The sequence below is a fragment of the Ursus americanus genome, chromosome 24 (assembly GCF_024610735.1).
Source record: "Ursus americanus isolate L20-20 chromosome 24, mUrsAme1.1.p, whole genome shotgun sequence".
Classification (NCBI taxonomy): domain Eukaryota; kingdom Metazoa; phylum Chordata; class Mammalia; order Carnivora; family Ursidae; genus Ursus; species Ursus americanus.
The window spans coordinates 19,976,952-19,997,493 of record NC_142150.1 but is presented as its reverse complement, the minus strand read 5'-3'; the positions used below and the strand labels follow the sequence as shown (position 1 = coordinate 19,997,493).

The 20,542-nt window shown below is 38.1% G+C and overlaps 1 protein-coding gene across 5 annotated transcripts in view; it reads right to left on the bottom strand.

Annotated features, from left to right (window-relative positions):
• Positions 1–19,848, bottom strand: part of HIPK3 (homeodomain interacting protein kinase 3) — an 87,015-nt gene extending 67,167 nt beyond the window's left edge. For 2 of the 5 annotated variants that reach the window (XM_045808530.2, XM_045808533.2), the window contains exon 1: positions 19,269–19,848. The gene's annotated coding sequence lies outside the window, so the exon portion shown is untranslated. Of the gene's footprint in view, positions 1–18,485; positions 18,847–19,268 lie in introns of those variants that run through there. The other 3 variants (XM_045808534.2, XM_045808535.2, XM_045808531.2) reach the window with 2 other exon arrangements.
• Positions 19,849–20,542: the final 694 nt, after the last annotated feature.

Sequence of the window (20,542 nt, the reverse complement as noted above, 5' to 3'; positions counted from 1 at the left end):
GAGCCCCTGAAATACTTAGGATACCACAAATGGAAATCATTAGCCAAAAGCTGTACTATTTGAGTTGAAGTTTAAATTTCTGCTAATTAACCTAATTTAAACTTACTTTTCAAATGATAAATGAGTTAGTAATTTATGAAAATTATATTGAACTTTTTATTTTTTAAAAAAATTTTATTTATTTATTTGACACAGAGAGAGAGGGCGCACAAGCAGGGGGAGCAGCAGAGGGAGAGGGAGAAGCAGGTTCTCCGCTGAGCAGGGAGCCCCATACAGGGCTCGATCCCAGGACTCTGGGATCATGACCTGAGTTAAAGGCAGACACTTAACAAACTGAGCCACCCAGGCACCCCTTGAACTCACTTTTTAAATGTCTTATAGCTATATTGACTATAAATATTATCAAATAATGTTTTAATATTATTTTAATTCTACCTTTACCGTACTTATATCTGACAACAGGCAGTTGGCCTATTCTCAGTGTTACAAGTTTGAAGTTTAAAGATTCAATCACTTGAAGCAAAAGAAAATTTAGCTTCCTTCATTAGTACCCAAACTCTAATTTGTGACAATAAAATATACTGAACCTATCAGTGTTTTTTAGGACATCAAAATGAATCATACTTTGTGGAAGAAATGAAAAAACAGCTAATTTAATCCTATGGAAAACTCTTCTATAAATTCTTTTTTTTTTTTTTTTTTTTTTTTTTTTTAAGATTTTATTCATTTGTCAGAGAAAGAGAGAACACAAGCAGTCTCCTGCAGGCACAGCATGCAGAGGGAGTAGCAGGCTCCCCAGTGAGCAAGAAGCCCAATGCAGGACTTGATCCCAGGACTCTGGGATCATGACCCAAGCCAAAGGTAGACAATTAACCGACTGAGCCACCCAGGCGTCCCTCTATAAATTATTTTCATTTGTAAATTCAAATTTGGGGTATTATTTTTTTTTAAATAATCAAGTTAATTTACCTGAAATGTAATCACTCCCGCCTTTTTTCTTTAACATGTACTAACTACAAAGGTAAAGCACTTTATAAACTCCTTTTATATCTTGTATGGAATGAACAGGTAATAACCATGTGCTTCATTTTGGAACAGCTACCCACCTCACCCTATCCCATCCAAAAAGAGAGAAAGATCTTCACTGCTTTATTTTTTTTTATATCTCCAGTTAGTGATTTCCCAAATTTTTATCATATAATGACCACCTGTGAATTTATGTGAGGTTTACGGTGCTGTATTTGTCCCTCATTAAATGGTTTCATATCCACATGCTCTAATTATTCTCCAACTAAAGTGCTAGAATTTCCTTTAAGAGGATAAATATAAAAGGGAAGGAAATCTTCCCCAAATTATAGATATTTCTACCCTTCCATTACAAAGAACATTAAAAGAAGGGGAAAAAACCCTGCACCTATAAATGTCTCATAACACAAAACATATCCTGGTCAGCCTAAATAGAGGTTTATATTTTTATGCCTTTCAGTTTAAAATTAATGTTATGTTTTTAACAAATCATAAACCTCTGAAAGAAGAAAGGTTTTCTTTACACAAGATAGAAAAAGCATAAAAAGATTGGAAAATCTGACTTTATTAAAAACTACATCTTGTATGCACTTATCAAATGATTCCAAAAACAAAAATAAGCCATAGAAACAAAGAAGATACTGGAAACACACAGAATAAAAGATCCGAAGAAATCACACTGTATTTAGCAAAATTCAGTAGAAAAATGGGTAAAAGATATGAACGAGCAATTCACAGAAAAGGAAATGGCATGCCAAAAGACTCACTCTCAGCCTCATGAGTGATAAGGACAACACTAATTAAAACTACAGTCAGATGCCATTTTATACCCATCAGACTGACAAAAAGTAGGGCAATACCCAATCTTAAAGACTTGTAGGTCAACAAAGACTCTTACTGCCTAAGAAGTACAATCACTTCTGAGAGCAAAGCTGAAAACGGACCTAGACCATAATCTAGCAATTGTTCCAGGTATACATCCTGCCAATGGAAACTTACATACATTAAGTACAAAAAGAAAAAAACAAAAACAAAAGCACAGAGGTAAAATAATGTTCACTGCTGCTCTGCACATAGTAGCAAAATTCTGAAAAAAAAAAAAACAAAAAAACCCCGATTGTCAAAAAAAGAATAAAGTATGGCTTTTTCATACAACACACACAATACAAGTGTGTCCTATACCACAATCATCATATGTTTATGTACCACAAAAAAAGAAAAAAAACCCACCAATTTTAAGGGTAAAACACCACTGATTTTAAGATGTATCACAATTTCAAAGATGTTAAAATGTGGGGTAAATTGTGTATGTTAGAATTAACAACATGCAGCAAAATGAATTAATGGAAATTATATGTATGACCATGGATAAATCTCAAAACAACAATGCAGAACAAAAACAAGTTGCAGAAGTGCATTATCTTATATTTAAGAGCTAACAGCAGACAAACCTATACTGTATTTATATATATTAAGTATGTGGTCAAAGTATAAAAACACACGTGGAAATGATAAACCTGCCAGGAAGAAAGGGAAAGAAGGACTTCAGCTACACAACCTGTTTGATTTTGCACCCAGGGTAACCACTGCACAGGAAATGATTCTATTACTCTCTATACTTTCACAGCCTACCTTCACATTAACTTTTAAATGAAGAGGAAAAATATATACCAGAGAAGAAAATTAATTGATTGTATTTTTTAAAGTAAAAACAAAAAAAAAAAACCCACTACAGATATATTTTATTAGCATATTCAATAGCCATATACTATATCAGGTTTTTTTTTCAACTTTTCTTTCAATTCAAATCAAGTAAAGCCACTTACAAGCAGGATGACACAGCAATGAAGAACACATATTTTTTTCATCAATGAGCTGTTTCTAGCAAAAGGCAAACACATGTATCCACATACCTACATCACTAATAAGGGTAGTAACAGATGTGTGAGACAAGCAGGTAGCAGGGAGAACAGAAATGATCAAAGTATGCTCCAGAAGGAGCACAAAAAGATTCAGTAAGTTAACCTATGAGCTAATTTTTGAAAGATCATGGGAAGAAGTCTCCCATGTAGAAAAGAATATTCCATGCAATACAAACCAACAGCACATACAAAGGCAGAGACTAATGAAAATTAGCTTTCTTTGGCTAGAAAAAGGTCCACAAATTGTGGCTGGCCAAATCTGACTCGGCCTATTTTTGTATGGTCCACAAGCTAAGAACGGTTTTTACATTTCTAAAAGGTTGTTTTTTTTTTTTTTAAGTATGCAACAGAGACCATATGTGGCTTGCAAAACTAAACTATTTGCCGTCTAGCCCTTAAATAAAGTTTGCTAACCTCCACACTAGAATTTAACTTGCCAGGGGAGTGGGCCACTGGAGAAAAAGATGATCCTTGAGAAGAAAGACAACTGTAAATAGAAAGAGCACAGATCATGAAGAACCTTGTCTTCCATGCTAAGGAGCTATAAGATGATGGGGGCCTCTGAAGAATTTTAAACAGAAAATCAACATAATCATATCTGTATTACAGAAAGATTACTCAGGCAAAGTTCTAAAGGATAAACTGGACAGAAACAATAATGGAAACAGCTGAAAGACTAGTGTAATAGTCCAGGTAACAGCTGATCAGAGCCTCAGCAAAGGCAGTACCCAAGGAATGAAACTGGGTACCGATTACCAATAGGTAGCTAGGAGGAAGAACCAGAGAGCTCAGTGAAGCGGGAAGAAGGAAATGACACAAGACGTTTCTGGCTTGAAAAACTGATAGCCAAATGATAATAGAAAACATTTTTTTTTTTAAATAGGAAAATTGAGAGGAAAAACTGGATTTTAGACATGATGAGTTTGAGATGCCCTGTGACGCAGCCCAAGTTCCCCTACATATAGATTCTTTTAGAAAGGCCTGTATTGCAGGCAGTTTACTTGGGAAGTTACCATCCCAGGGGGCAGGAGTGAAGGACATGGGGAATAAGTCAGGAAAAAGGGAAAAACAATTCATAAAATCCACCATTTGGCAACAATCATCATCACTGATTCAAACAAGAATTATCTCAAGATGCAAATCATAGTGGGAGAAAGCTTTAAAAGTAACAGAATATTACTGTTGGGAGACAATTCACCATAAGTTTCTCGTGTTCCTCCCTGTCTTGCAAGAAAGGGCACTGACTGCCTTTGTTCCAGAGTATCTCTTCAAGGGGTATTTGTATATCCCTGAACATCCCTGGAAGGTAGAGATAGTATAGTGCCTTCCTCCAGGGCAAAGGACAGGTTGTTTAATGTCCACGATAAGAAAGATAATGACTCCCTCTTGGTCCAGTGCAGGCAGGCTCACTGCCCCTTATGAAGATTCCAGTTTCCTAAACCTAGGGTTCCTCTCTAGCAACGCAACTGTTTTTGTTCAGAAGTCACCTGGCTGGCCCTGTTCTCATCATCCTGTGGGGAATTCAGTTGGGGACTCAGGGCAAATACTGACACAATGTCTACTGCTATTGCTATGAGTAAGAAAGTCCTTTATCTCTGACCTAATAGTCTCCTATCTTCTGCCAGCTTCTATGGCTAATTTGTTAGCTTGCAAGACCCTTCACAGCTCTCAAAATTTCACAGCTTCGGGGCACCTGGGTGGCTCAGTCGGTTAAGTGCCTGCCTTCAGCTAAGGTCATGATCTTCAGGTCCTAGGATCGATTCCTGCATCAGGCTTCCTGCTCAGCAGGGAGTCTGCATCTCTCTCTCTCTCTCTGCCCCTCTTCCCCCCTCCCTCTTGCTCATTCTCTCTCTCTCTCTCTCTCTCAAATAAATAAAAACAATTACATACTTCCAAAATATCTCCTCATAAGACTCATACTAATCAACAGAAAGGAATCAGCAGGTGCCACCTTAAGAGATCAAGGTTAAAATAACTAGTAATGGGACATATCAACATCGTGTGCCTCCTGATATGAATGTACTAAGAGGAACACATTTTACTATGAAATTTCTAAGTACAAGAAAATAAATCCAAACTGAGGGCCATTCTACAAAATAACTGGCAGTATTCTTCAAAATCTCAATGTCAGAAAACAACACAAAGACTGAGAAACTTTTCAGATTACAGATAACTAAAGAGACATAAAAACTGAATAGTCTTTGCTTTTAGGAAAAATATTAGGGGTAAAAATATAGATATATTAGGGGTAAAGGGACATTATGCCTGCAACTCAAAAAAAGTTCAGGAAAAAAAATACAGATATGTAGAGAAAAGGTAAACACAAATGGAATAAAATATTAACACCTGAAGAATCAAGGTGAAAGACACATAAGAATTCTTTGTACTACCGTAACTTTTCCATAGGTCTGAATTTGTCAAGTGATAAATTAAACAGAAGAAAAAGAATATGAGTGACAGGCATAAAACGATGTGTTTGGTTTTGGGGGGCTTTTGTTTTTGTTTTGTTTTTTGTTTTTTGGGTTTTTTTGCACAAGGCAACTCTTCAAGAGTTACTCATTTGGGAATGAACTGTTGAGTATTTTAGGCATGAGTGACAGGCATAAAACGATGTGTTTGGTTTTGGGGGGCTTTTATTTTTGTTTTTTGTTTTGTTTTTTTGCACAAGGCAACTCTTCAAGAGTTACTCATTTGGGAATGAACTGTTGAGTATTTTAGGCATGACCCAGATCACCTAAAATCTAGAATGGTCAGACACACAATGAGTCCCTGGGATCATCTGCCAACTTTAATAAAAAAGTATTCGTATGCAGCAAGAAGAAATCTTCTCATTTAAAAGTATTACTTAATTCACAGTAGTTTTGGAGCTTTTGGTCATTATGTAATTTCTTCAATGGAGACTAAAAGTAGAATTTCACTATGTGGTCCAATAAATTTGACAAAAAGGCCTTTTCATTCTTGAAAAAGACAGAGAACCCTAGTACTAGTCTATACAAGGCTCTGCAATAGGAATTAGAAAATAGAACCACATAACTAGCAATATTCAGACAATAAAACGTAGTTTCTAGTCACACTGTTTCGTTTCTCAATTACCTTGTTTGAAGTGCATATTTATAGAAGACAAAACAATATGTCTTCTTAGAAAAAATAAATACCCCAGAAATTTAACCCTCTTCAATGGCCATTTAAATATCAGTATTTTAAACACCTGTATCATTAACAGATTATTTTATCAGTATTCTGTCCAGGAAATTACTTAACACTGAAACATTTCACGTAAGAAACATTTTCACATAAATGAACTGCCACATATTATAAAGCTTCATAAAATAAACCTGTTCTCTGAGGTGTCTACAAAACATTTATTTGAAAACACTGAAGTCTTGGGTATTTTCCAGCAGTATTGTGAACAAAGCATCTAGAGAATGTGTTGACTATAACACAAACCAGCATGTTAAATAACAAGCTTCATCTGACTTAGCAAAACATTCCAACTTTTGGAACACAAAATGACCTGCTGGACATTTCACAGCTGCTAGAAATCACCCTGCAATACCAATTTACTTTAGAAAGGCTAGAGAAGAGTTAATTAAAATAGTACTTAAGGACTACACTTACTAAAGCATATAATTCTCCAGATTTTTTAAAGCTATCTAAAATCAAAACCCCAGGCGTGCCTGGCTGGCTTAGTCAGTGAAGCATACAACTCTTGATCTCGGGATCGTGAGTTCAAGCCCTACACTGGGCACAGAGCTGACTTTACCAAAAAATAAATAAATAAAAAATAATAAATAAAATATAAATTAAATTTTAAAAAACAAAATAAAAACCCAAAATTGAAATATTGATAGGAAAATTGACTAAAGATAAGAAGTTCACCTGAAGCACTCTCTTCCTTAAAGAAAACTTTAAGACTAACAATGCAAATCTAGTTTATAAAACTTAAGTACAAAGAAAACTTTCATTGGTCATCCAGTATCTGTCAATAGCTGTATGATGGCTTGCTAGGAAATGCAAACAGTCCTATAACTCTGGGTTATGAACAACTCCCTTAAGAGAAAGCCAAATGAATTACTTTCTATTTTATAGGAAATCTGTCCCAGAAGAACCACCACAAAATTTTTATTTTGTATTAAAAAAAAATCTATGTAACTAACTTTTACGCAAAGATGAGTATGTGATATTAAAAACTAAAAAAATAAAAGTCCTGACCAGAATACCTCCTAACGCAATCTACCTCTGAAACAACTCAAATCAACAGAGGAAGCTGAATCCTAGATTAATAATTTGATCTCATGTCCACTGCTGACAAAGCACTGTAAAGGAAAAAATTCTGCTGTTCTTTTAAGAAATAATGACTCAAAGTTCTAAATGAACATTCATAGAATCAAAGGTCCTGTTTTATAAAACTTTTCAAAATTACAGGCTATCCTAAATAAACGACTTTAATATTCTCATTTTGTACTTCCAATACTACAGCATTCTACATTCATAACTGAAAGAGAATTATCACTCCAGACTAACATATATCACAAGAACTAAAAGTCTAAAAACCAGTAAAGTGAGAACAGTAGCTGCTCCCCACCCCACACACCAATACAAATAACAGTTGTGCATTTGGAAAAGCTGAAAAGACAAATATTGACAGCAGTATAAGCTTGATTATAGTACTTTCAATTTTGAACAATATTTATGAACATCATTTTAGGGCTTGAAAAAATAAACTGAAACAAAAAAATCAGTGACTATTCTTTCCAAATTCTGTTAAGATCCTACACGCCCCTAGGTGACCTACACTGCTAATTCAAACTTGTTGGGTTTTTTCCTACAATTACATTCTTTCCCTACTCATATTTTAGTTGCCAGATATGCTACTTTATAAAAATGTCCTTTTTTAGAAATTTAGTGAAGTACATTCAAAAACCTTTCTAATGTAGAAACACTTTTTTAAGTTTCAATTTTAACTGTCATATATATCTTGTGAACTGGGGTCTCTCACAATGGCTTCAGGAAATCCTGTGCTTCAGGAAATTCTCTATGGTATCTAATTAGAAACAATAGAAGGAACAGAAATGAAAATATGTTAAGAAAAATAAAGATCTCTTTCTTATCCTCATGACAAATGTGAGGAAGGGAAAAGACAGAGATTTACAACAAGCCTCCCTATGAAAGCCAAAAAGAAACTAAAGAACAATGTAAATTCATAAAGACCTAAGGAAGAAAGAAAACAAGCAGCTTCTGAAAAGAGTACTTTCAAAGAAAGGACGCTGAATTCTTAGAAACCTATTAGAACTGCTTATGTTTGGCTCCGACTACCTCTAATCATTAACTTTTTAAAATGACACACATTGTTGGAGCGCCTAGCTGGCTCACTTGGTAGAGCATGCAACTCTTGAGCTCAGGGTTGTGAGTTTGAGCCCCACGTTGGGTACAGATTACTTTAAAAAATTAATTCAAAAAAATAAAAATTAAAAATTAATAAAAAAAATAAAATGACACATTGTTGGGTTGCTTATAATAAGCTGTGCACTAAACTGTAGATTTATATGGGCTTAGCAAGGGTCACATAAATATTTCTTTCTTCTACTAGCAGCCCCACAGAAATACTGAAAAAAAATTTTTCACATTAGTGTAAGAAGTCACACTGCCATGCATGATACTATAAAGTTATATGTATCAGAACTACAACTGTAAGAAAATCACATTCAGATCTATCAGCTGAAGAGATTTTTTAAATGCCATCAACATATTAAAAAGATTAAAAGATGATTACAAAAGTTTAATTCCTTTTGAAAATGTGTAAGTGATAGGTAACACATTTAAAGTTCAAAAATGAAGGCCAGCTATTGATCCCAGGGGATAAAATAAAGTATGTTAAATCATTTGACTGAAAATGGTCACACAACAGTTAACAGTTTACTGATGAGAAATTTATTCTCAGATAATAACTAAAAATCTCATACTGGCCAAAATAACTTCATGTCATTTTTCTGCCATTTGCATAAGAAGCTAGATAGAATCTCAGATAGAAAGTAATGATTACATATCAATTACACATGATGAATATGCCAAAACAATTATTTTATAGCAATGTTAAAAGTTAAGGGGCACCTGGGTGGTTCAGTCAAATAAGCCTCTGCCTTTGGCTCAGGTCATGATCCTGGGAACGAGCCCCACGTCAGGCTCCAACCCCACATCCAGAGGCCCACAGCTGGCTCCCTGCTCAGCGGGGAGTCTGCTTCTTCCCCTCCCCTTGCTCCTTCTCTCTCTCAAATAAATAAAATCTTCACACACAAAAAAAAAAAACAACCTTAAAATGTTATTTGTTCATAGTAACCTTGCAAGTTGAAAGGACAAAAATGATCACTAAGCCATTACCATTACCTGGAATCAGACTGCTAGAATATGGGTAGAGTACACTAATATGTGAAATTTAACTATTTTGCCATAAAAACATGAAAACATACACATTGTTCACTCCAGGAAGAGGTGGAATTTCAGTATGAAAATTATTTTTAAATTATTCAATTATTATAAATCACAAAATATTCAGGAAAAAGAACCTATTTCCTCCTAGTCATTCTAACATGTTTTATTATATGTTTACAATCATAATACATGTATAACTTGATATGCCAACTTGTTCTCTCTAGGATATCTTAGATGTGTTCTATTTAGGATCTTTTGAGAGCAGCATAATATTCTATCACGTGTGCATACTATAATTTGTTGAACTGCTTTTTTTTTTCAATTTTTTCACATTTATATAAAGTTGTGATGAACATGATCATATAAATAGCTTTTATGCATTTTTAATTTTCTTAGTATGTATTTCCAAAAAGGAAACTTGATAAATACTATCAAATTTTGCTTTGCAAAGTGCAAATTTTGCTGGGTTTTTTTAATGCATCGACCAGAAATAAATATTTTAAGATTTGAAGTTTCAAACATAGGGGCGCCTGGCTGGCTCAGTCAGCAGAGTATGTGACTCTTGATCTCGGGGTTGTGAGTTCAAGCCCCATGTTGGGTGTAGAGATGACTTAAAATCTTTAAAAACAAAATAAGTAAAATAAAAGTTTCAAACATAAACTGTAATAGAAATGAGTGAAGATACCAAAGAGGAAACACAGAAAAAGAAACAATGTGGAAATAAGATAATTCAATCTGAGCTACCTGTGAGGGAAAAATATGGAGCTCAATAGTTCAAAAGATGAGCTGAAAGCTAAGAATAGGGTACACTATAAATGCAATCATCCAGAGGAATACATAAACTGTGGATAAAAGAAACTACTGGAGAGCTTAGTGGGAGTAATCACTGGAGTGGCATGGACAGAACTATACTGCCAAGGGCTAAGAAGTGAATACAAATTCAGATAGATGCTCAAGTACACATTTAAGAAGTTTGGATGAGGGGCGCCTGGGTGGCTCAGTCATTAAGCATCTGCCTTCGGCTCAGGCGTGACCCCGGCGTTATAAGATCGAGCCCCACATCAGGCTCCTCTGCTGGGAGCCTCCTTCTTCCTCTCCCACTCCCCCTGCTTGTGTTCCCTCTCTCGCTGGCTGTCTCTCTGTCAAATAAATAAATAAAATCTTAAAAAAAAAAAAAAGTTTGGAAGAAATAAAGAGGAAGACAGGTCCAAAGATTGGAGGAGGCACAATTAAAAGATGGCTGCTTAAGATGATCTCAGGTATCCGATCATTTTTAAAGGCTGAAGAAAAATGGCCCACAAAAGTGTCGGACAGGCTCAAGATTCTGAAAAACACATTTCAGGATGAAATCCACAGTAGAGAATAGGAAATAATCTTGGAGGGAAGATGTTTCAGTCCTTGACAGAGTAGTGAAAACACAAAGCGTGTACTGGTATAAGTTACATTCAGAGGCAGAGGGTTGGAAATCTGGAGGAAGTTCATACCTATTGACTTCTACACGGGAAACAGACTCATCTGCTAGAATTAAAGAAGTGAGGGATATAGTAGGGATTTGAGAAGTAAAGTGTGTATATGACACCTTCTCAAGTGCTTGGGCAGGTATCTGTGAAGCCGCTTAGTAAAGGCACTATACTTTGACTAAAGGATATAGGTAGAGCATAGCATGCCTATATTTGATTACTTTTATGATAATCATGTATTTGATTCCCCAATGTCTATTAGACATTTTATATCCATGAAAACCTTTAAGACATGGTCTCTGACCCAAACAGTTCATATACTATTTTATATTTTGAAATGTAAAAATTTCCCAAAATGTAATATTAGATTACCTACTAACAGGTTATAAATTGATGTATTTCATTTTCTTCCAATCAGATTAGCAAGAAACAATTTCAATATACCTTCAGATGTGAGATACTTAAGAGAGATTTTAGAAGTTACAGAGTAGCCACTAGAAATACTTTCAGAAATGCCACACTAGGAGGTCTTAGGGCAACTCACAAGGCAAACATCCCAATTATTTTCTACTCAAAAGTACTGGCAAAACCAATTATATTATAATCCCTAACACCCTAAGTAAGTTTCCACACAGAATTCACTTTTAAATACACACGTATAATAAATATCAAAATGTCACCAAATTGTCAAATTTCATTAAGAATGTGTCATAAGTAATTATAATGGGGCAATATAATTCTTGCCCTTTGCATGACTGGGCGTCAAGGAGCCCAAATTAAACGTACTTCTGATTTACATAAATTAAGTACACAAATAATATCCCTTCTGTATAGTGGTTTCAGCTAGCAATTTCAATCTTCTTAAAAGTACCTTAAAATGGAATTCTATCTATACCCTGTTTTCACCTTCTATTTTCTTTCTACCAGTTGGCACAGGAATGAGGTTTGGAGAGCAACGCATTCCAAATTTAGAAGGTAATAATATAGTTAGAAAAGCAAACCCATTAGAATTTTCTCAAGCAATGCAAGAATTGTGCATCCAAAAGGAAAAACCATGAGAATAAGAGAACTAGATTAACCATACTTAAGAAATAGGAGCTTCCACTTGATTTAAATTAACATACAACATGTCTCTATAAAAATGAGACTATGAAACTGGTTAGACTTGATGGAAAGCCTGTAGCAGAAAATTCATAGACTGTTTTCATATTTTTTTAAAGATTAATTTATTTATTTTACAGAGAGCATGAGTACAAGCAGAGGTAGGGACAGGAAGAGGGAAAGAAATCCTCAAGGAGACTCCCTACTGAGCACAGAGCCCAAAACGGGGCTCTATCCCAGGACCCTGAGATCATGACTTGAGCTAAAACCAAGAGTTGGCCAAATAATCGACTGAGCCACCCAAGCGCCCCCAATTTTTTTCATATTTTTAAATGACTTTTTTGGCTTTAAACATTACAAGGAGTAACAAGTATTAATACACAACTTTCAGAAGCCGAACCATTCCTGATATTTTAAACATTATTTATTTCAATAAACAGTTTTTTAAAAACTTGAACATGCTATATATAAATCACTATTTTTCTCAGGCAGTGTTTTCCAGCTCACATACGCATGCACACGTATAAAAGAAAATTTACAGTACTTGGCCAATTTCAGCTACTACTTGCTCAAAGCAAGAACCATGTCTTACTCTCTTCATAGCAGAGTACTTTGCACTTAGTGGACACCCAAATATATACGAGGTAAAAGAGTTTCCACACACATATTTTATCACTGTTTTACCTGACGTAATAAAATTTCATTTAACTGTGGTGAGAATCTGTGATCCAGCCACAAAAAATATTTAAAGAAGAGTAACCAGATTAAAATCCTAATATTTTTGAAGTCAATACTATTCTTATCTAACTTTAAACACAAAACTACCATTAATATGCTGCAGAGATACTTGTACTGTCTCCACTGAAACTGATTACAAGTTGGCCCAAAACATGTTTTGAGAATGTAGTGAAGCGTAACATCGTAGCTATAAGCTATATAGCTCATAACCCGCAATTTTCATTGTGATTTTATGTCACTTACCCTACTTAATCTCAATATAAGTTGTCATAAATTACATATTTAAAATCCTCTGAAGTATTAATTTAAATTTTACTTTAGAAGAAATATCTCTAGAAAGGCAGGTTCAATTTTCAATATGTTATCACTCTATCTAACTTATTAACTATTTAAGACTATACATTACATATCTAAAGTCGTATAGTTTACCAAACCTACAAGACTCTCATTGTATTATTAAACAGGTAACACAGTCAAAATATACACAAATGATATCTTTAGGTGTTTAACCGCTTTATAGGGTATGAAATATTTTCTAAGCAAGTCATTTTCTACAAATGTTTCAAAGTTAAAAAACTGTAAGATATTTTAATTTATGAATAATATGCAACAAAAGCAGGGGGAAGCTGAAGAATTTGAAGTTAATAAACATTTTTTGTAAGTCACATGCTTTTTTTTTTTTTTAATTTCTAAAATGGAATACAGATCTTCCTCAACTTAAATGGGGTTACAACCCAATAAACCCATCATAAGTTAAAAATACCAAATAGAAAACGCATTTAATATACCTAACCTACCGGACATCATAGTTTAGCCTTGTCCACCTTAAACCCACTCAAAACACATTAGTCTACAGTTGGGCAAAGTCATCTAACACAAAGCCTATTTTATAATAAAGTGGTAAATATCTCATGTGATGTATTCAATAGTGTACTGAAAGTGAAAAAAGGAATGGCTGTGTGGGTGGGTACAGAATGGTTTTAAGTAGATCATTATTGACCCTCATGATCAGGTGGCTGACTGGAACTGTGGCTTGCTGCTTCCACCCAGCATCAAAGGAAGAGTATCAGACCCCACACTGCTAACCTGGGAAAAGATCAAAATTCAAAATTCCAAGTACTGAATGTGTGTGACTTTCACACTATGGTAAAGTCAAGAAATCCTAAGTCAAACCATGGTAAATAGGGGATCATCTGTAATTGGCTAGTCAAATGCAGCCAAGTTTTACAGTTTCTATCAAATTTTATAAAGGCAATGTTCTTGGTAAGCCATATGTAATCAAATGTAATTTATAATACATGGCTCCAAAATTCTAAAGGGGGGAGGAAATGACTCATTCTGTTCATCTAATTATTACAATATCAAATCTAAACAATTTTTTTTCCAATTAGAAAAGATGCTCCAGCATTAACAATATGCAAAATAAAACAATTTATCTGGCAGCCTCTGGCAATCCTTTATTTTCAATGAGACCAAGAATCCGTCTTTCACAATTTAGATCCTAACCTAAAGGATAAAGTACAGCTCAAAAGAACAATGTACTTGATTACGCTTTTCTAAATCTCCACTTCTTTTAGGTGTAATCTTTTTATTAAAGAAAAAAAAAGGCAAAACAGCAAAGAAAACGCAACATGAAAAGCCTACCTGGAAATCTAATTTTTAAAAGGAGATGTTAATCTCAGAAATTAAAATTGGACTGAGTGACAGATAACAGAGAAATTGGGTTTTAATTCAGTTTGAAAAACCTACATTCATTTATTATGCACCTTAAAGTATCTCTAAAAACTAAAAAAAAAAAAAGTTATTCTATAAATCAAGCTCATTTTAATAGCAATAATATGTTCTATGCTCTTCACACTTCTGATTTCAAATTAGGCATTTAACGTAAGATTTTTGTAATTGTACAGAAAGTTTATCTTCCCTAAATTTACATTAAGGAAAAGTAGTTTAGATTGAAGAAACAAAAGGCACAAAAAGGAAGGTGGTAGTGGTTTTAAAAACTGGTCAGGGATGATACACAGATATTAACTTCACAACTCTGACCTTTTAACAGGTGTTACAGTGTATTCTTAATCTTTCCCCCAAGCTACCACGTATTTCACTGATTTTATAACTAAGTGAACTCTGGTCTCTAGCAACTCGAACATTTAAGTCAAAACAGATTTCTAAGTTTCCCAGATTGAATTAAATCAACCTCTTCCCCCAACTTAAGAAGCCCAGCTTCCTCTACCTTACCTGTCCACTAGCTTCCCTCCCGCTCAGTCTTACCCAGCAAGGAAAAATCCTCACTTTCTTAGAAAATTAAAGAAATTGTTTGGGTCAAAGTTACAAAATACATTTAACGTAAAACATAATGTCCTTGGCTTGTTTCAGTTCAAAGACTTCCTTCCAAGTTATGACTTGGCCATAACTACTAAATACAAAAGATAAATCAGTTTAATGACTTAACTGTCCCCAAATCACAAATGCCATCCCTAAAAATACAGTTATTTCCAATACTCAACCAGTTGTTTTTTTTTTTTAATTTCCACACAAGTCCTAAGATTGGAGGCTCTAGGTCCCCAGCATAACAGTGTGCATCTCAGAATTCAGACAATATGTAGCTTTTGTGTAATAGCATCTGGCCCAAGTATCAGCTGAGAGCAGAATGCTCTGCCAAATAGGTCAAGGTCTAATTTAACGGACATTTAGGTAAAATGAATAACATCCATCTTCCAAATATCTATTCTAGCATGGTCCTAACGGTGATTAAGATAAGGTCCAAAGAAACAGCTATGACAAAACTACAGAAGCAACACACAAATATTAAGTTGTTTCTCCCCAAATCACTCCTAATCCAACCAAAAGAAGTGGACTGTTTTTGTTAGGTCAGCCACATAAGTGCTTTGGCTACCTGGAAAACTTACACTGATTCAAAACTTCAATTCCTGGGACACCTGGGTGGCTCAGTCATTTAAGTGTCGGCTCACGTCATGATCCCAGGATCCTGGGATCAGAGTCCCGCATCAGGCTCCTTGCTTAGCGGGGAGCCTGTTCTCCCTCTGCCTCTCACCTCAGCTTGTTCTCTCTAATACATAAATAAAATCTAGAGGCGCCTGGGTGGCACAGTCGTTAAGCGTCTGCCTTTGGCTCAGGGCGTTATCCCAGCGTTCTGGGATCGAGCCCCACATCAGGCTCCTCTGCTGGGAGCCTGCTTCTTCCTCTCCCACTCCCCCTGCTTGTGTTCCCTCTCTCGCTGGCTGTCTCTGTCAAATAAATAAAATAAAAATCTTAAAAAAATCTAAAAAAATAAAAACAAAACAACAACAAACTTCGACTCCAAATATATATCCCTATTCAACTTATGTTAAGTGAGTGTTTAAAGATACAAGTTATTTTTTAAGCAGCTGGATCCAGAACCAGTAAAGACATTCAAAACAATTCCTTTAGACTTACATTTGTATCATACAGAAAGGGTTCCCATAACAAAGCTTTCAGAAAGTTGGAGGGCGGGGAGGGAGGGACACCTTTAAAGAAGTAATAAAATAGACTGGTAGATTCCTCCATTTTAACAAAATTCTAGTAGTTTGTCTCAGAAGTAAACCTTGCAAGATAAACATACCACACTGGAAGTCTCAACTTCAGACATTAGAAAATTAGGACAGCCGCAAACCCAGAAATTTTACATGAACTTTTTTTTTTTTTTTTTAGCAGCAACAGTATAATCATATAGCAAGTTATTTTGTGTCCTCTAATAGTTAAGAGGCAAGAATTACTGAAGGAGTATTTTAAATACAGAGAACTTCAAAGTTCCTTAGATCTAAATATCACCATGACATCTTTATCTCCAAACTCAAACATAAATGGAATGCAATGGAAACTACATTACTTAGGCCTTTTAATTAACTACCAATAACACAATTCTAATCTACCATATCACCACCTTTGGTGAACTACTGCAGAAAGAACATAGAAAACTAAGTCACCAGAATACGTCATTGTAACACTCCAATGGAAAATAACATGCAACCAAGTATTCCATTCAATGGATGTGAAACAGGTTTAGGAAAGAGTATTTCAGCATTCTGAAATCCACATTTTCTCTTTCCTACCTATAAATGCCTTCAGTGTTCATGTATCAAATATTTAAAACAAAAGCTCAATCAGAAAGTTCATTTGATGGCTGTTGCTATTTTAAGTTGCAAGAAAAAAAAAGCTTTCAATATCTTACAATAAACAAATATTTATGTGACCTGCCATACTAGCTACAGCAGCCTACCTCTGTAATTTGCACCTTATTTTATGATACTCTATGACGGAACATCCAAAAAATTAAAACAGTATGATCTGAAGCTTCTTTTCAAGCATGTTTACAAGAAGAATTATCTCATAAAAACCATCTACTTTTATGTGACTCTAAAACTGCATGCCCAGAAGCCAATGACTGGTTTATAAGCAAGATAATGAGTAGTTCAATGGAAAAGGTATTATGACAATAAACGAAGACTGGCTCACCATGTTATGATCTGCTTGCCTAATATGTGTTTAGCTACTGTAGTCAGCAATGTCCAAATATAAATTTGAAACATTTAATGACTGGTTCTGTTCTAGATTTCAAGCTCATCTTACCTTTTTAAAACATAGTTTTAATCTAAGGCTCTCCACAAAAAAATTCTTTTTTAGAAAATATATTCCCTCGAGTAGAGAAAAATTTCAGGAACAAATTGTTATTCAATTTTACGGTAAGTACAAAAAAAACTCCACAGTGAAATGTGCAAAATCTCAACTATTTCAACACATTTCTATCTTAACACAAATTAAAATCAAGTAAGTTTCAAAAGTAAAAGAAAAATAAGCCTCAAACAGGTTGAGCACTATATTTTATAAATAAAGAGTTGTCCACACGTTATGAATGGACCCATAAATATACCAAGAAAACCTTAATTTAAAAGTACTCTATCTGGTTGGTTACATTTCAATTACTGTTAAGTGGCATGCAGGCATAAGGCAGCCAATAAAACTATAAAAACTTTTTTTTAAAAAAAGGCCGGTTTTATTTTGTTGACTAAGTTTACTAAGTTTAATACTAAGTTTAATCATGACCTATCAAACCTTATCATAGCTCACTGTATAAAATTAGCACTGCACTTGCAAACATAAGCAGAATCTAGACTTATCAAACATATGGTGAGGCTTGCCCAGCTTCTAAAAAATTAAATGAGAAAGCAGGATTAAAATGTTTTAACTGGGTAACAAACAAAGCCCACCGATCCTGCTCAAAAGTTTTCAACAAAAATTTGATCTAAAAGGGCACCTCTTAAAAATTTTAAGGCACCAAGAAATTAAAACTTTGAAATAATCTTAAATGGTGTGAATTTAAGCGATTCCACGCCAGAAGCTACAACAACAAGCAAATACCTAGAAGGGGGAGGGGGGCGGGGGGAATTCAGCTGATCTCCAAACTACTACAAGGTACACATAAACTAAGCACAAGCACAGGCCGGTTTACCAGCTAACTTTCCCGGCCCAGGCCCAGGGAGACACAAAGTTGACGATAGAATCAACCATGAGCTTTCCCTGTAAACCGGACGATAATCTGAAAAACTTCACTGCTGCTAATAGAAGCGCCTTATAATTAGAAGCAGCGACCTGACAGGTGGAAAAATAAATTCTAACAGGGCAGCAAGAGGTTGTGAAAACACAGTTTCAAGGACTGAACGTGTTATGACTACTCTGTAACAGGTCCAAGGTAATTTACGCACACACCCTTTAGCGCAATTCCTCAAGCCTAGATAAGATTGGGAAACAGGCTTCGCAGAGAGCCACATACCATTTTAAAACAGCCGTCTCCCTCCCGACAGGAAAACAGACATTCCCATCCGAAGTCTTTCCGAGAGTTCTCCACGAAGGGAAGCGGGCGGCCGCCACCGTAACGAGAGAAGCCGGCAACAGCCCCGTCGCGCGGCCGCCACGCCTTCCTCCGGCCGCGGCAGGGGACGCGGAGCGGCGGGTCACATTTCTCCTCCCCAACAATCACACGCACTCACGTCTCCAGAGTTGACACCCTCTAAACCTGCCGCTCGGCGACGCTGGTGACTGGGCCACAAAGCCAGGGACGCAGCCATGGGCTGGGGCGCTCAAGTTGCGTGCGTGCGTTTGTGTTTGTTCCCCTTAATGAAAGACAAGAGGTCTCCGTAGTTACGGCCTAGGGTTGCGGTGGGGAAAGAGGCCCCCTGTGGGACTAAACAAAACTTCGGTTGCTGGGAAGAGCCGTTGCGCAACCCTGGCAGGGGAAGGCCGGGGCCGCCCAGCCCGGCCCCAGCGCCGCTTCCTGGAGGCTGCGCCACCGCTCGCACCAACCACGCGCGGCCCCCGCGTCCGGCGGCCTTCGGCCCCGAGCGGCCCCCGGACCCGCCACCCCGCGGGAAGCCGCGCGAAAACGCGGAGCACCGGAGCGCAGGGGATCGGCAGGGGATGTAGGACGCGCGACGGGTGCGGGCCGCTCCGGAGGGGTTGGGCCCGGCCGGGGTCCGGCTGAGGGGCCCGGAGGCCCAGCGAACGAAGCTAGTCCCCCCACCCTGAGGCGGGGGCGCCCCTCGCCCTCCTTCCTTACCTTCCTAGAGGCCTGAGCTCTCCCCTCTTCGGGCGGCCGCAGCCCTGAGCATGTCCGGAGTGGGGTGCGGGGCCGTGCCGGGGACAGGGAGCCAGGCGCTTCAGCAGGCGGCACCACCCAGCCCGGGCTCAGCCCCTCTCCGCGGCCGCTGCCATCTTGTCCGGGCGGCTGAGAGGAAACGGCGAAACACCCTCCCCCGACCGCTGTTGCTGCTGCTCTCGCTGCTCTGGCTGCTGAGCGCCGGGCCCGTCTCCCTCATCTTCCTTCCCGGGGATTTGGGGTGGGGGCAGCAGGGCTGGGGCGAGGGGTGGCGAGAGGCCGGCCGGCCGGCCTCCGACTGCTGGGGCCTACGGGCGGCGCAGGGTGCAGGGCCCGCGGCGGCTGGGGCCCATTCCTGACGCCCCTGCCGCGAGAGGAGAAGAAGGAGACAGCCAAGAGAGGCGGCGACGCCGGGGCCCAGGGCTCGGTCTCCTCAGGCCGCCGCGCTGCCGGCAGTCGTCACGGAGGCAGCTGCCGCCGGCCGCCCGAGTCTCGGGCCCCTCCTCCGCGCCCGCCGGCCTCGGCCGCCGCCTCCGCAGCGCCACCGCCCGCCGGGCCGCGCTGCGCGCCGAGCCCGGGCGGCCCCGCTCGCCTCGGGCCGAGGCGCCTCCGCGAAGCCCCTCCCCGGGGCCCGCCCGCAGCCGCGCCCTTGTAGCTCCGAGCCCGCCTGGCGGCCGGCGTGGACCCGACCCGGAGCTCCCTCCCGCCGGCCAGCCCGCAGAAGCAGCATCCGTCAGCGCCCCCTCTGCTGTTCTGAACCTCACTCGAGGCCCACTCTGACAAAAATACACATTTAAAAAAAGATCCTAACCCCCCAAAGAAAGGATTAAAATGAGGAAGCAGGATTTTACAGGCCTTTCGAGATGCCGTAATCACAATTTCCCCTTCCACCCCTTAGGATCTGTTTCTTGGCAGCTTGTTGTTTTTTTTAAGGGTCCAAAAATAAGGAAAGGGGAAATGCTTGGTCAAGTGAACAGTCCCTGTCTAAAATAGGTCCTTCCCGCTCCCCATCCCAAAGAGAAGCGAACTGTAAAATCGGGTTGAAGAACGGGGGAAAGGCCTTCTTGCACGTTTTCCAAGAGCACCTCCAAGGTCCCAAACCCCATAATTGTGAAGTATGCCCACCTCTGCGTTGGTAACTCTCCATCGAGTTAGTTCCACTCCCAGAGACTAGTTACCTCTCTCCTGGAGACTAGGAAATCAACAGAATGGCCCATCTCAACGTAATCATAGAA